Raw genomic sequence first — 13,244 nt, 5'->3', positions numbered from 1 at the left:
TGGTACCTACACACGGGCACAATTATTTTGGAAAGGGGACATGCTCACGTCACATCTCTTGTCCGATATCAACATTTCCCGTTTTCAAGTTATGCTCGCGCGCAATTTTTTTGACATTTCCATCAGTGGGGGCTGGAGCCTCTTGCCCCAATATCTATTTCCTGGTTTAATAATTTGGCGAGTGAGCGAAGCGAGTGAGCGGAAATTTGAGCTTAAGTATGTTGTGAAAAGTGTTAATTGTCACCAAAATATACGAGATAAGATATAACAAATGTATATTAGTAATTTTTAAGTTTTCGGGGAAAGAGAAGCTGCAACACCATCCCGCATTAACTGCAGGTGTTTTGAAATCAAATCAGACTCCCCAAAAAATTGTTAACCAAAACGCACGAATCCAGTTTCAAAAATCCAAAAAAATGTCAGCTTCAGAGGGGGGCACATCACCCCTCAGACTCCCTCTAAAAGTATTAACCGAATCGTACGAATCTAGGTTTAAAAAAAATCAGCTTCAGAGCTAGAGAGGAACCCCCCCCCACACACACACACACACACACACACACCCTGTGCGCGCAAGCGTGAAATTAACGCTGGCGCTAATGCGTAAGCAGGGGCGGCGGAGCTATTTCCAAAGTGGAAAGCACCAACAAAAAAGGGCACCTACAAAGCGAAAATATACATTATTTTAGACATTGGTATATACCCTTTCATTGTGATCCCATTATCAGGGACGATTTCATATTTGTTTTTCTTTATATATCATACAAGTTATTGCTTAAGCATCACACTTTCGGCTGAGTGTGATTGTCTGAATATTCATTTGCGAGCGAGCAAAGCGAGCGAGAAAAAAATGTAGGATCTGTGAGGTCGCAGAGTGAAAAATTACATCTTATAAAGAGGAAAAAACCAAATCATGATGGGGTTATAAGCATCACGGAAGACTGAAAAAACATTTGTTTTAAAGTGACATATAATTGTATCATCTATAAATGCGAGCGAGCGAGCGAGCTTTAGGGGAAATTACTCTTAGTCGCTTTAAATTAGGTGCAAGACTAATGATGAGCAGGTAAGGGGGCACGTGCCCGCCCCCCCCCCCCCCCCGTGCCTACGTGCCTGATGATGAGAGGTTAAGGGGACACATATCGAAAGGGATAAAGACACTTATTAGAAAAGCAAAGGAGCATGTGTCAAGGTACAAAGAGTAATTATCAAAGGTTCAAACTGGGCACTTCTTACATCTGAAAGGAGGCACTCACCAGAAATGAGATAGGGCACTTATGAGTATGGGAAATGGGCATTTGTCGACGGAAAAGGGGCATCCATCAGAAATTGATTTATCAGAGGTAAAATGGGGCATCCATCAGAAATTGATTTATCAGAGGTAAAATGGGGCATTTATGAAAAGGGGATAGGTCCCTTAATAGAAAGGAAAAGGGGCACGATTCAAAATTAAAGGGCAGTTAGCAAAGGTAAAAATGGGCACCCATCATAGATGAAAAGAGTACTTATCAGGAGGGGAAGGGGTACTTTTCAAAGTAAAATGAGCATCTCTCAGATATGAATAGGGGCAATTATCGGAGGTGAAGAGCGCACTGAAGTGAAAAGAATTAACTTCTCATATATGAAAATGGTCGTTTACCAGAGATGAAAAGGGACACTTTTTATTAATGAAGGGCCTCATTTTTCTAAATAGCCCTTATCAGATAGGAAAGGGGGCACATGTGTTGATGAAATGTGCGCTTATCCGAGTTAAAAAGGGGAAGGGGCACTTCTTTACAAAGTAAAAGTGGCCCTTTGGGGGGGGGGGTACTTGAAGAGTGGGGCGAACTTTGCCCCCTACCCCTGCCACCCGCCCCATCATCTGAAAATCCAAAATGATGTTGTAGGGGCCGGGCGCGGCTTTATCATGAGTGCTTTTATGTGAACCTCTTTTTTTATAAATATATTATGCTGGATTCCGACCCAGATTGCACACTCTAAAATGATAGTATGATCATCCCCAATACGCTTGTAGTTCACGTATGCATCCCTTCCTCCTAATTCGTCGTTACCGTCACTGCCATTTACGTATGGCCGGCCGGCGTATTTTTTATTTACACGCTAGCGAGGGGAATGTCTCGATTAATTCCAATGAAACCGCTTAAAATTCCAATTTACATCCAGGAGAAAGTTTGCTTAACTTTTTCTTGAAACACTTGAACGGTTATGGAAACTGTTTGAGTTTCTAATCTCCAAATATTAATATTATTCTGCATCAAATATAAAACATTGATTTTTACTGTGATATGTAAAGGCACGAACTTACGTTAATACATACACATATTTTTTTTGTAACCAAGAAGGTGCACCATGGTAATACATTTTAACAAACACATCAACATGTTACCTAGACAACTCATCACCATAGCCATTGTAAAACCATATATTAATGATACATGTAAAATATAGATTGAAGCAGTTCTCGTCGATTGGCTGTATCCTGAGTGTGATTTATATAATGGATTTTGAGTAACATTTGCATCTACCTGTAGTTGAAGAATAGATACAGTCTATAACATCAATTAAGTTGGAGTTCAATTGGAAGGAAGTAACGAGGAATATTGAAGCAAGGGAGACTGGGAGATGAGGAAAGCAGGAAGTTAGAAATTAAGAGATTACTCGCGTGATAGCCTTGCATTAATGTTTAGAGATATGAGTGTGAGGTATTGTGAATGGATATTTGAAAACGTGTTCACTCGTCACACAACATAACTCTTATTTTTATTTTAGCTACGAGGAAGCAAGGTTGCACTGGCAATAAAATACAAGAAAGAAAGTATTCCCTTTTCGTTAATTTATTGGGTACTGAACAGAGCTGACAATGCACTTGCAAAGTGCAGTCAAGCAAAAGTAGCAGACTTGAAAATGTGAATATTGCACGAAGATTACATAATGATTAAGGATGAGAATGAACATGAATAAATGCGATGTACATAATGAATGAAAGCTTACGACAGAATAGAAATGGCGTCGAAAGTCCAATGAAGATGAAGAGAGATGAAAACGAAGGAAGGGGCTCACGCGATGATGTGCGGAGGCTTGAAGGCGGAGATGCAGCTTCATTGTCGTGGCTGAAGAGCCGTGAAGAATCTCGACGCTGACGTCCGTGATGAAGATAGTGAAGAAGCTCTCAGGCGAGAAGAGAAGAGACGAGATGTGGCGCTCGACGACGGAACAGTGGGTCGTTCGATGTCGGAGGCGAAGAGTAGAAACGTAGACATGCAAAGCCGGCACTGGTGCTGAGTAGTAATAGTTGCTCGTTTGATGCGCCGGACTTTGATGAAGAAATGTTTAGATGAGCTGCGGTGAAATGATGAGCTCGTGAGTGGAAAGAGCTACCGGAACGAAGAAACTGGCAGCTCCCAGCGGAGAGTCAGGCGCCATGTCGGTCCTGACTATAACGTTCCACTGGGAGACTGCAGCCCGATGAACATGGCAGAGAAAGAGTTGACGTGCTGTAGAAAAGACGAAAGGCACAGAAGAATAGAGCCTGGAGAAGAATAGAGCCTGGAGAGGAAATTGCGGAGACGTCTTGACTCGACCAAGGTGAAAGCGGGAGTGGAGAAAAACCTCGTGGAGTTGAAAATACGCGGGGGAACGATGCGCGGAACCACGATGCTCGATTGGAAGGAAAAACACACGTGGTCCGAATAATGAATATAAATAAGTACCGTGATGGAAAAATACAGGAGACATGAATGTACGGTGAAAGTAGGGCGAATGTAAGTAGGGCGAATGTAAGAGCCGCTACAAATGAATCCTTTATATAATGTTGTCTTTAGAGAAAGTAGACGATTTTTTAAATTGGAGATTAGTGCAAGTATTAGATATATTGGAAATAGAATTAATGAGAAAGTTATTTTTTATCGAGATCAATACATGGGGGGGGGGGGGCACCATCAAAACAGGGCACTTTCTGGAATATAAGGTGCACCTACAAAGGGAAACAAAAAAATGTAAATCTACCATATTAAGACATTGATAGACGTACGCGTAACGCATGTCACACACAGAAAAATGAGAAGAAAAGAAAGATTTATTTTTTATTTTTAAAGAAGATAGAGGAAAAGGAGAGAGACAGAGAGAGGGAGAGAAAGAAAGAAAGAAAGAAAAAAGGAAGAACATGAAACTTAACTTTACACTTAGGCCTACATATTACATTTCCGACTGAGTTGGCTCGACATGTGCTTAAGTAGTCTGCGGACGAAAGTACAACAATACGAAAAAAGAAGTTATATGAAATTGTCTTTAAGAGAGCAAGACTCCCGGCAATTTTTTTCTGTCTGCTGTCTGCTGCCTCGAGATCACTGGAGCGAAGAAAGGTAACATATAGCAAGAATCCCTATTCAGTGAAGGATTTATCCCTTTTATTATTAAAGACTCCCGACAAAGGCTCTCCCCCTGCAAAATTGGAAAGAGTTTTATGTAGTTTAAGCTTCTAACAACCACGCCCGTGGACCTTTTATTATTTACACAAAGGTAAAAGTGTATAGCAAGAATCCCTATTCAGTGAAGGATTCATCCTTTTTATGCAGATGCTTCTTCTACCATTCTTGACCAGAAGTGCGTTTCAAACTCAGTGATATGGGCATCATCCCATTGAATGTTGTGTCCAGTGTTACGGGTTTGTTTTGCTACTTGCTGCCTAATCTGAGGGCTCTGTTGTACTCTTTAAAAAGAGGACACAATAGGGGCGACGCAATTTAAATATCAAGGAATGTATTAGAGTTTATTTCTAAAATGAAATGAAAGGGCTATTTGACTTTCAAGAGCGATAAAAACTCTAATCCATCCCTTGAAATTTAAATTGCACTGCCCCCATTCAGTGTGCCATTTTCAAAGAGCACAAAAAGGCTTCAGATTGAAGATTCCATCTCATAAAATTGTCTATAAGAGAGAAAGAGAGTTTATTTCGAGAGAAAAATGAAATGAAAGGGCTATTTGACAAGAGCCCTTTTATTTCATTTTAGAAATAACCTCTTTTTTCTCCTAAAGACAATTTCTCTCTTGAAAAGGCTCTGCCAGACCCCTCAAGCTCTGCCATGTTGTATGGATCCATTAGAAAGCAAAATAAGCCCACTCAATAATTGATATATATTAAAACGTCATAGCGATTCATCCAAATAAGAAATCCACGTAAGAGGCATTTTGAAAGTTTTAAGAAAATTCTTTCAAATTCCAGGATATTGGGTGTTCTTTTTCAGAAAACTCGGTTCTGTTTTTTTTAAACTGTAACAATTCTCCTTGGATCAGATATAGACCAAAAACAAGCCTCATTATCTTCAGTATACAAGTGTCATTTCGGACCTTACAGCTTTCATAGAAATCGCTTCTGGACCGTAAAAGAAAAAGTTTGAGAACCCCTGGTCTACGCATTATTCACATCAGGACCAACTTGACAACTTGACAAAGATTTGAGGGGGTTCGACCCCCCCCCCCCTCCCCCCTGCGTACGCGCCTGCATGTGCATCCCTTCCTCCTTATCCCCTTATCCATCGTTACGGTCACTACCATTTGAGTAGGGCCGGCCCCCTCCTTAATAACGACTCCCAAGCCATCAAGAATGACCCCATAATTTATAGATTACCATTCTGCCGTTCTTTGGAGGGGCCGGGCGCGGCCTTTTCAGAAGTGTTTCTACACTAACCTTTTCATGCACTCCGGCTTAACATAAACAAGCATGCTAAGATTGTTTTGAAAAGAAGCATAATTTCGACTCAGTTTCGCATAACCTAAAAATAAGAATACGGCCAGTCATCCCCCCCCCCTCCCCTCAATGCATCCGCCTTCACGCACCCCCCTTCCCCTTGTCTTTCCTTATTCGTCGTTACTGTCACTAATTTTTAGTGCCATTTCGTTGTCCTTCTTTCTCCCCGGCTCCTCTCTTCTTTTTCTTTCCTCTTTTTTGAACTCTCTCTCTCTTTTCTTTACTTTTTTGTTCTCTTTTCTTTTATCTTCTCCTTCCCCCCCCCCTTTTTTTCGTTCTTTTTTTCTTCCTCTTTTTTCCTTCTCAATTTTTTTGCTTCGCCAATAGGGGGGGGGGGGGGCCGCAGCCGTGATCACGAATCATGATTTGCATATTTTGCATCACCATTAGACTGTATGGACTGACTGTCATGTCATATTTGGTGTCACTGAAAACAACAACAATCTTTCACTGTTGCATAATAATTTACACGTAAGCTCAAAAAATGGGAGAGTGATCGTTGAGTCGTATTTCCAACATTTTGATGAAATTTAATATTTGATCCTTTCCATGATCGAGCCATGGCAAGGTCATTAAAAGGGATAAGGCGACAAATAATGATTGTGATTCAAATTGATGCGAATATTTGTTTGAATAAGCAATGCTATTCACCCGAATCTTCTTTGTAAAAACAACTTTTACAAATCTCAGCCATGCTTACTGAGTTGATACGTTCCATTCAATGTAAAATACTCATTAAAGAATACACTTCTCCTAATCTGAAAGTGATCTTACAACACAGTGGCAGATTTGCATGGCTGAGATTTGTAAAAGTCATTTTTACAAAGAAGATTCTGGTGAAAAGCATTGCTTATTTAAAAAAATCATTGCATCAATTTGAATCACAATGATTATTTGTCGCATGATCCTTTTATTAAATAACCTTGTTTTCTTTTTTTTTTGCAGGGGGAGAAGAAGCTATGTCACGTTAAGAAATCATAAAGATCAGTTGTATTATGCGTATATACATTTATGATACCAGAACAAATGTTGATTATCAGAATGTCATTTTGGAATACCTCTATACAAATACCACATTGTCTTTAGCCCGTATCAGTATTAATATCATCCAATATAAAGCTATTATTCTTTATTTAATTCAGTATAATGCTTTTCCTCAAAAATAGTTTTGCTATTTCTTTGGGGTTGAGACGCTAAGAAATGGTTTCAAAATGTACATTACACGAACCCTGCATGAACCATTGCAAAATGATGGTGGTTGTCCCTCTCTCTCTCTCTCTTTATTTTAATCATGCATTATCAACTACATATAAAGCAGCAACCAAAAACTTAGGGTTATCTGAGATAGGTGAAAGTAAGAGTTAAAAAGAAAGTCATGCTAAAACGGCGCTTCACTCCCCCCCCCCCTGAAAAAATAAAATAGATTAGTAGTCCTCCTCTCCAGCATCCCCCCGCTTTAATATCACATTTTCACTTGGCAGCCCAAGGGAGCCGGGGGGGGGGGGGTCACACGTTGCAGTCCACGTTCTCATCGTGCAGATCTAAAAGTCCCTAATATTGATTTACTGTTTGAGGTTCATAATTTGCTGGTCATTTGAAATCACCAGATTTCAGCGGGTTAACGCTTTCACAACGAAAAACTTCTCCATGACCATGTTTCTGCCCTTGCGCGATCGCCTCCAGCTCCAGCAGACATGGCGCGGCAGCGTGCACACGTACCGCTAAGAAGAAGTAGGCCTATAACCACTGCTGACGGCGGCACTGCACTGTGAGCTGAAACGGTAATAATAGGCCTATACTAATAAAACGAGAAATCTTGCACGCTAATCTAAGTTCCATTTCATTTGAAAATTGAAACTCAATATTGTGTTAAAGTTATAACAGAAAAGATAATCTTTATTTTATAATTCCACGGGGGCGATTTTTAATTTTGCAATCGCCCCCGTGAGCAACCTGACGGGGGCGATTATGTAGCCCACGGGGGCGAATCGCCCACCGCCCCCGTGTATTTTGAGCGCTGGACTGTCAACCCCTTATTCGACCCTCTCTATTCTCTCTCTCTCTCTCAATCGATGCCTGTGCTTTACTTTTTACAAGGAGTTTCCACTCACAACTGCCAATGAAAAATGTGTCACTTTTGGTAGAAATAACAGATACATGTATCCTAAGAAATATCCAGGGGTAGAATCTCCGTGGGGAGCTTGGGGAATTTTCCCCACGAGCAGCTCTTTATTATTAAAAACAGTGTACTTTTATGAAGAAAATTAGTAGATAGCAACCATGCAAATAATCTATGTCCATTTTAGGGCACATGGGCCCATTTGATGATGATCCTTTTTTTGTATTATTGTCACAGAATGCACGGACTTGTGTCCCCTTAAAGGTACTATATCCCTTTAGCAGCCAACCTCAAATGCTGTAGAACTTTGCAGGAATTATGAATATGTCATGTATGTCCTATCTGTGAAATTTAAACGTTAGCAGTGTCCTCATATTCAAATTATGCAAGGAAAACCGTTTACTTGCTAGACTTCACTGTCAGACACTATTGAGTGACTGACTGGCTTTTTTTCTTCTTTGGTAATAACATACATGAAAAGAGTTGTAAAGGGTACATGAGTATTTGTGTACATCAATAACCCACTTCTTGTGATGGCCAAGATTAAACTGATTGAATCTTTGTACAGCAATAAACGTATGACCATTTGGTACAATTGTCTGAAAATCAAGACTATTACTTTTGGGCTCTATAGCCCTAAAGTCGATTTGACAACTAATAGTCGTTATTTTCCCACTTGAAGACATTTTCAAGCCCCACCTTTTTTAGGGAAGTTCTAAATTAATATTATCTTTCAAATGCAGTTGGAATTTAACTTTTTCATTTTTTTGGCCTGCAAATGGGACATAGTCCCTTTAAAGCTGATCTTGAGCTCTGGTATGGGAATCGTGTTTTTGAGAGAGAAAGTTGCTATGATCTATTCTGGATTCTTAATCCTGCAGTAGATTGGTTGTTTGGACCAGTGAATTAAAAACAAACGCACAAACACTTACTGGGCCTCATTTTCGATAAAAACTACAACTCCCATTTGCACATAGTGACCTGTGTTTAATGGTGTCGGGCCTATTCACCCGGATTCCCTTACCTTTCTATGCGCATTATTCAGCCACTATACATTTTCTACCAAAATTGTTTGGCAAATGTCATTTATTGGTAGTTTTAAACATTCAGAGCAAGTTTCGTTGGATTCTGTGAGGATTTATTTGTTATGTTTACCTGAAGTCAAGTTTATCGATATCGATATCAAACGATATAGACTTTATTTTATACACGTTGTATAATAACGCCTAGTATCAATTGTGATTACGATTCGTAGTATGAAAACTAGGAAAGACGGAACATACTATCAATACTGATAAGTTCGTAGAAGTAGAATACAAATTTCAGCTGCAGATATTGCCTAAACTAAAATCAATGTAAACAAAATAAAACGAAATTAATTCCCAGTGTTTATTGATTCCTTGAGGCTAATAAACCTACATGTGATGACTTAATAAGAAGTTAGAAGGCGGTTTAAAACAATTTAAGGTTTTTCTGTGGATTGAAACAAGGCAATGTGAAAGCATAAATAGCTAAAATCACTAAAAGGGATATTTGAGTTATGTTGCAGAGGGCGCTAAACAAAATACTTTTTGTGAGATAATGCAAAACTGAGTGTCAAATTTGAAAGAACGTACAATTTAAATGACAAAATCATCTTTGTTGGATCAAAATCGGTTCAGAGACGGCTGAAATATCAATAAATATAAATTTTGTAAATATTTGTGTACCACCACAAATATGAGATAATTTGAACCAACCGTTGAAAAAACAAAATGGCGCCTTATACGTTTTATTCCGACCCATGCCGATGTTGGTTTTTTCGTGTTGGTTATTATATACGCACAACCAGTCGGCCCATGTATTGTTATTCTTAATTCATTAAGTAATTAACGGTCACCGTATTTTTTAAAAAGTAAAGCTTAATTGGTATGGTATGATCGTGTTGGCTAAATTTCACACATTTTGGGGTCTAAAATTACCTTCATAGCTATTTTAGGTCGTAAAAGGGCACTAGACATGTCATAAATAAGAATACGAGCAATAACCTTGCACTTTGAATGCATTTGCGGTCTGAAACAAGAACTCAACTATCAAACAATAAAGCCTTGAAACATAAAGCAAATTTTAACATTTAAAAGGATTAAAGAAACATTATTTGCTTTATCAAACTGATATCAACTCGAGGCGCAGTTTCAAATTCGGATTTTTCCAGACCTCTAAGACCTTTTTTCTCGCATTAATAACCATCGGAAAATAAGAAGGAAAGAGGAAGAGCAGATGCTTTGGGATAGTAGAAGTAACTTGAGCATTAGTTTTAACGACATCATTGTTGACTTCGTTTAGTCAAGGCTTTCCTCTCATTCACACCAGTGTTTGGCAGGAAGGTGACAGAAAGTGAGTGTTATTACAAGAATTTGGCTGGAGTAATCATAATATTTCTTTCCTCGAAATGCCATTATTGTCCACGATGGTTCCTGCTATGATAAAGCCCCGGTATAGCCCCGGCATAGCACTTGAAGAGCTCTCCGAACACTGCTGAGATGTGTGGAACCACATGAGAGCTCTTTAGGTGCTACGTCGGGGCTTTATTTAAGCGTTTTTGTATTTGATAGTAATCATCACTTCGAATGTTTCCAGCATTGAATTCTGATAAAATTGTCGAATCAAAGTTTCACCTTTGCAATAATGAAAATAAAGTTAGTTTTTTAAATCTTCACACAGCTACTTTAAGACTTTCTTTTCGCATTAATAACCATCGGATACTACAAAGGAAAGAGGAAGAGCAGATGCTTTGGGATAGTAGAAGTAACTTGATCATTAGTTTTAACGACATCATTGTTTACTTCGTTTAGTCAAGGCTTTCCTCTCATTCACACCAATATTTGACAGGAAAGTGACAGAAAGTGAGTGTTATTACAAGAACTTGGCTGGAGTAATCATAATATTTCTTTCTTCGAAATGCCATTATTGTCCACGATTGTTCCTGCTCGGATAAAGTTAAGACGCAAAACTTCCTTTGATGGGAAAGTTTATAATCACTGATCCTAGTGTACATCACGGGCCGGGTCACCCGTTAGTACATATCGAGTATAACGACAAATAATATATGCCGGAAGAAGCCTGTGGTAGTTCGTAATTGGGGGGGGGGGAGACTTTTTGAGTTGACCATAATGTGACACTTTAAAAAGGCGGCGCTTCCGAAGGGTGGGAGGGGGGGGGGCACAGTGCCATCTCCCCACTTTTTCAAGTACTCCAACAGTGCCCCTTTTTACGTAAAAAGAAAATTGCCCATTGTAACTTCAGATAAGCCCCCTTTTTCTTTCTAATAAGTGCCCCCTCCCCTTCTCATAAGGGCCCCTTTTCACCTTTGATAAATGCCCCTATTCAAATCTGATTGTTGCCCCTTTTACTCTAACAAGTGCCCTTTTTCTTTTCGTAATACGTGCCCCCTTCCCCTTTCTTGTAAAAAACGCCCCTTTTAACCTCTGAAAGGTGCCTCTTTTAATTTGACATGTGCCTCTTTTCGTTTCTGATAATTGCCCCTTTCAAATATGATAAGTGTGCCCTTTTGAGATCTTTAAAATGAGCAATGTCTAGTTTCAACGAATCGGAGCATCAGACAAAATGATAAGTATAAAGACCTTGTGGGTAGTAGACGGTCTGGGTGTAGACCATACGGCTATAAACCTAGCTTTTCACATTCTTTTTCACTTTTTCTTCGTGCACCATAATGCATGAACATTTCCACAGTGACGTATATCACTAGCGTATTTAAAAAGGGGCAAGGTGACATCTGCCCTTCGAGACTGATTTCCGACCGCAAAAAAGAAATGCAGCGTAACAACCATAATACGAATCACTGTATTAAAGTCAAGAAATGCACGAAGTCTATACATGATTTCAAACGTCGTATTAAATTTGTCTTCCTCAAAATTAATAAGTCATCTTGAGTGACCCCCCCCCCCCCTGTAATCCAAACAAGGGACATACTTACTAAAAGTACATTGATCACAGTAACTTGAAAAGTTTTGCCTCTCCTGAGGCCTAGGTTTGGATACGCCACTGCGCATAATCGAATATTAATTGAATAACAACAACAACAAATCCAACTTTGACCTAACTTCTTTTCTTCTCTTTCTTCCTAATTCATCAGACTGACCCTTTTAAAGACTGACCCTTCTATTAAGCAGGTCAACACGATACATTTGTCGTACTGAGGTTTTAGAGAATCACTGATTTACGACCAATTTGACCAGTGGAAGATTCATTTCCTTCCGCTTTAACTCAACAATCGGTGGCAATGGCAAAGAGTACGATTATTATTCAAGAGGCTAATCGGTGACTTGCCGTTTTTCCAAGTCGTTTGTTTTTTCCGAAGGGTTATAATTCCGAAGGTTTGTTATTCCGAAAAATGTATGATTTCGGAAGTTCTTTTTTTTGGAAGGTTCATAATTCAGATTTGTTTAATAGCTGGGCTCTTAATTTCGAAAAATGATTGCGGGTTCGTATTTCCGTAAACTAAAAAGGGTTCGTATTTCCGAAGGTTCAGAATTTCGAAACTGGGGCGCGTTTCTCAAACCATCGACAAGACAGTTACAACGTTCTCCGCCAACTACGGAGATCAGTGTCTCTGGTCTCTGAGTACACTTTTTGAAATACCCGTTTCAAATTGAATTCGGGGGGAAAAACCACGCGAAATCCTCATTTATAGGGTGTATTTTGGATTCAGAAGAAATCCTCGTTTGGGAGTTGTCTGGAAAACCTGGGGTCACGCATGCCTACAGTATTTCTACATGACTGAAACCCCAATGAGAGTACCGAAGTGCGAACGTCATATATAATTATATTCGCTCGTCGTTCAGGTTACTGGTTCCAAACATCAGAACCCTCGCACAAGGCTCACTGCGACATCATTCAAAGCAACGGGCTGGAGGGGAAAATTCAATGTTTGGCGCTGTTATATTGTGATCACGACGCCTTTAAAGTTGTTTGGAACCAGCAACCTTGACAAATCGGCTAATATGACGTCACACTTCGGTATACTCTATAGCTAGACATTATCGTGATATCAACACTATCGGCGAGAAGAGGAGCAATTAAACGTCATTATTAAAAATAATACAGATAGAGAAAACAGTTACTGAAGTCAAATTCAAGTTTCTTTTGGTAAAAAATTGTCTTTTCATCGGATAAGGCCCTTGCACTTCGTACAAGTCGCTTTCCTATCGTTGATGGCGTATAACCATAATTGGGGGTGCAGGCTCATTGATTTAGCGCATTAGTCCCACCATGTGAATTAAAATTTAAGAGGAATTATGTGCCGGCCACCACTTAATTATCTGGCTCAGAACTGTATATGTTGTCAGCATCTTGCATTGTTCCATCATTCTTTGTCAGGTC

This window comes from Strongylocentrotus purpuratus, unplaced genomic scaffold (genome assembly GCF_000002235.5).
Source record: "Strongylocentrotus purpuratus isolate Spur 01 unplaced genomic scaffold, Spur_5.0 spur5_scaffold_19, whole genome shotgun sequence".
NCBI lineage: Eukaryota > Metazoa > Echinodermata > Echinoidea > Camarodonta > Strongylocentrotidae > Strongylocentrotus > Strongylocentrotus purpuratus.
Note: the sequence above shows the minus strand (reverse complement) of the source record.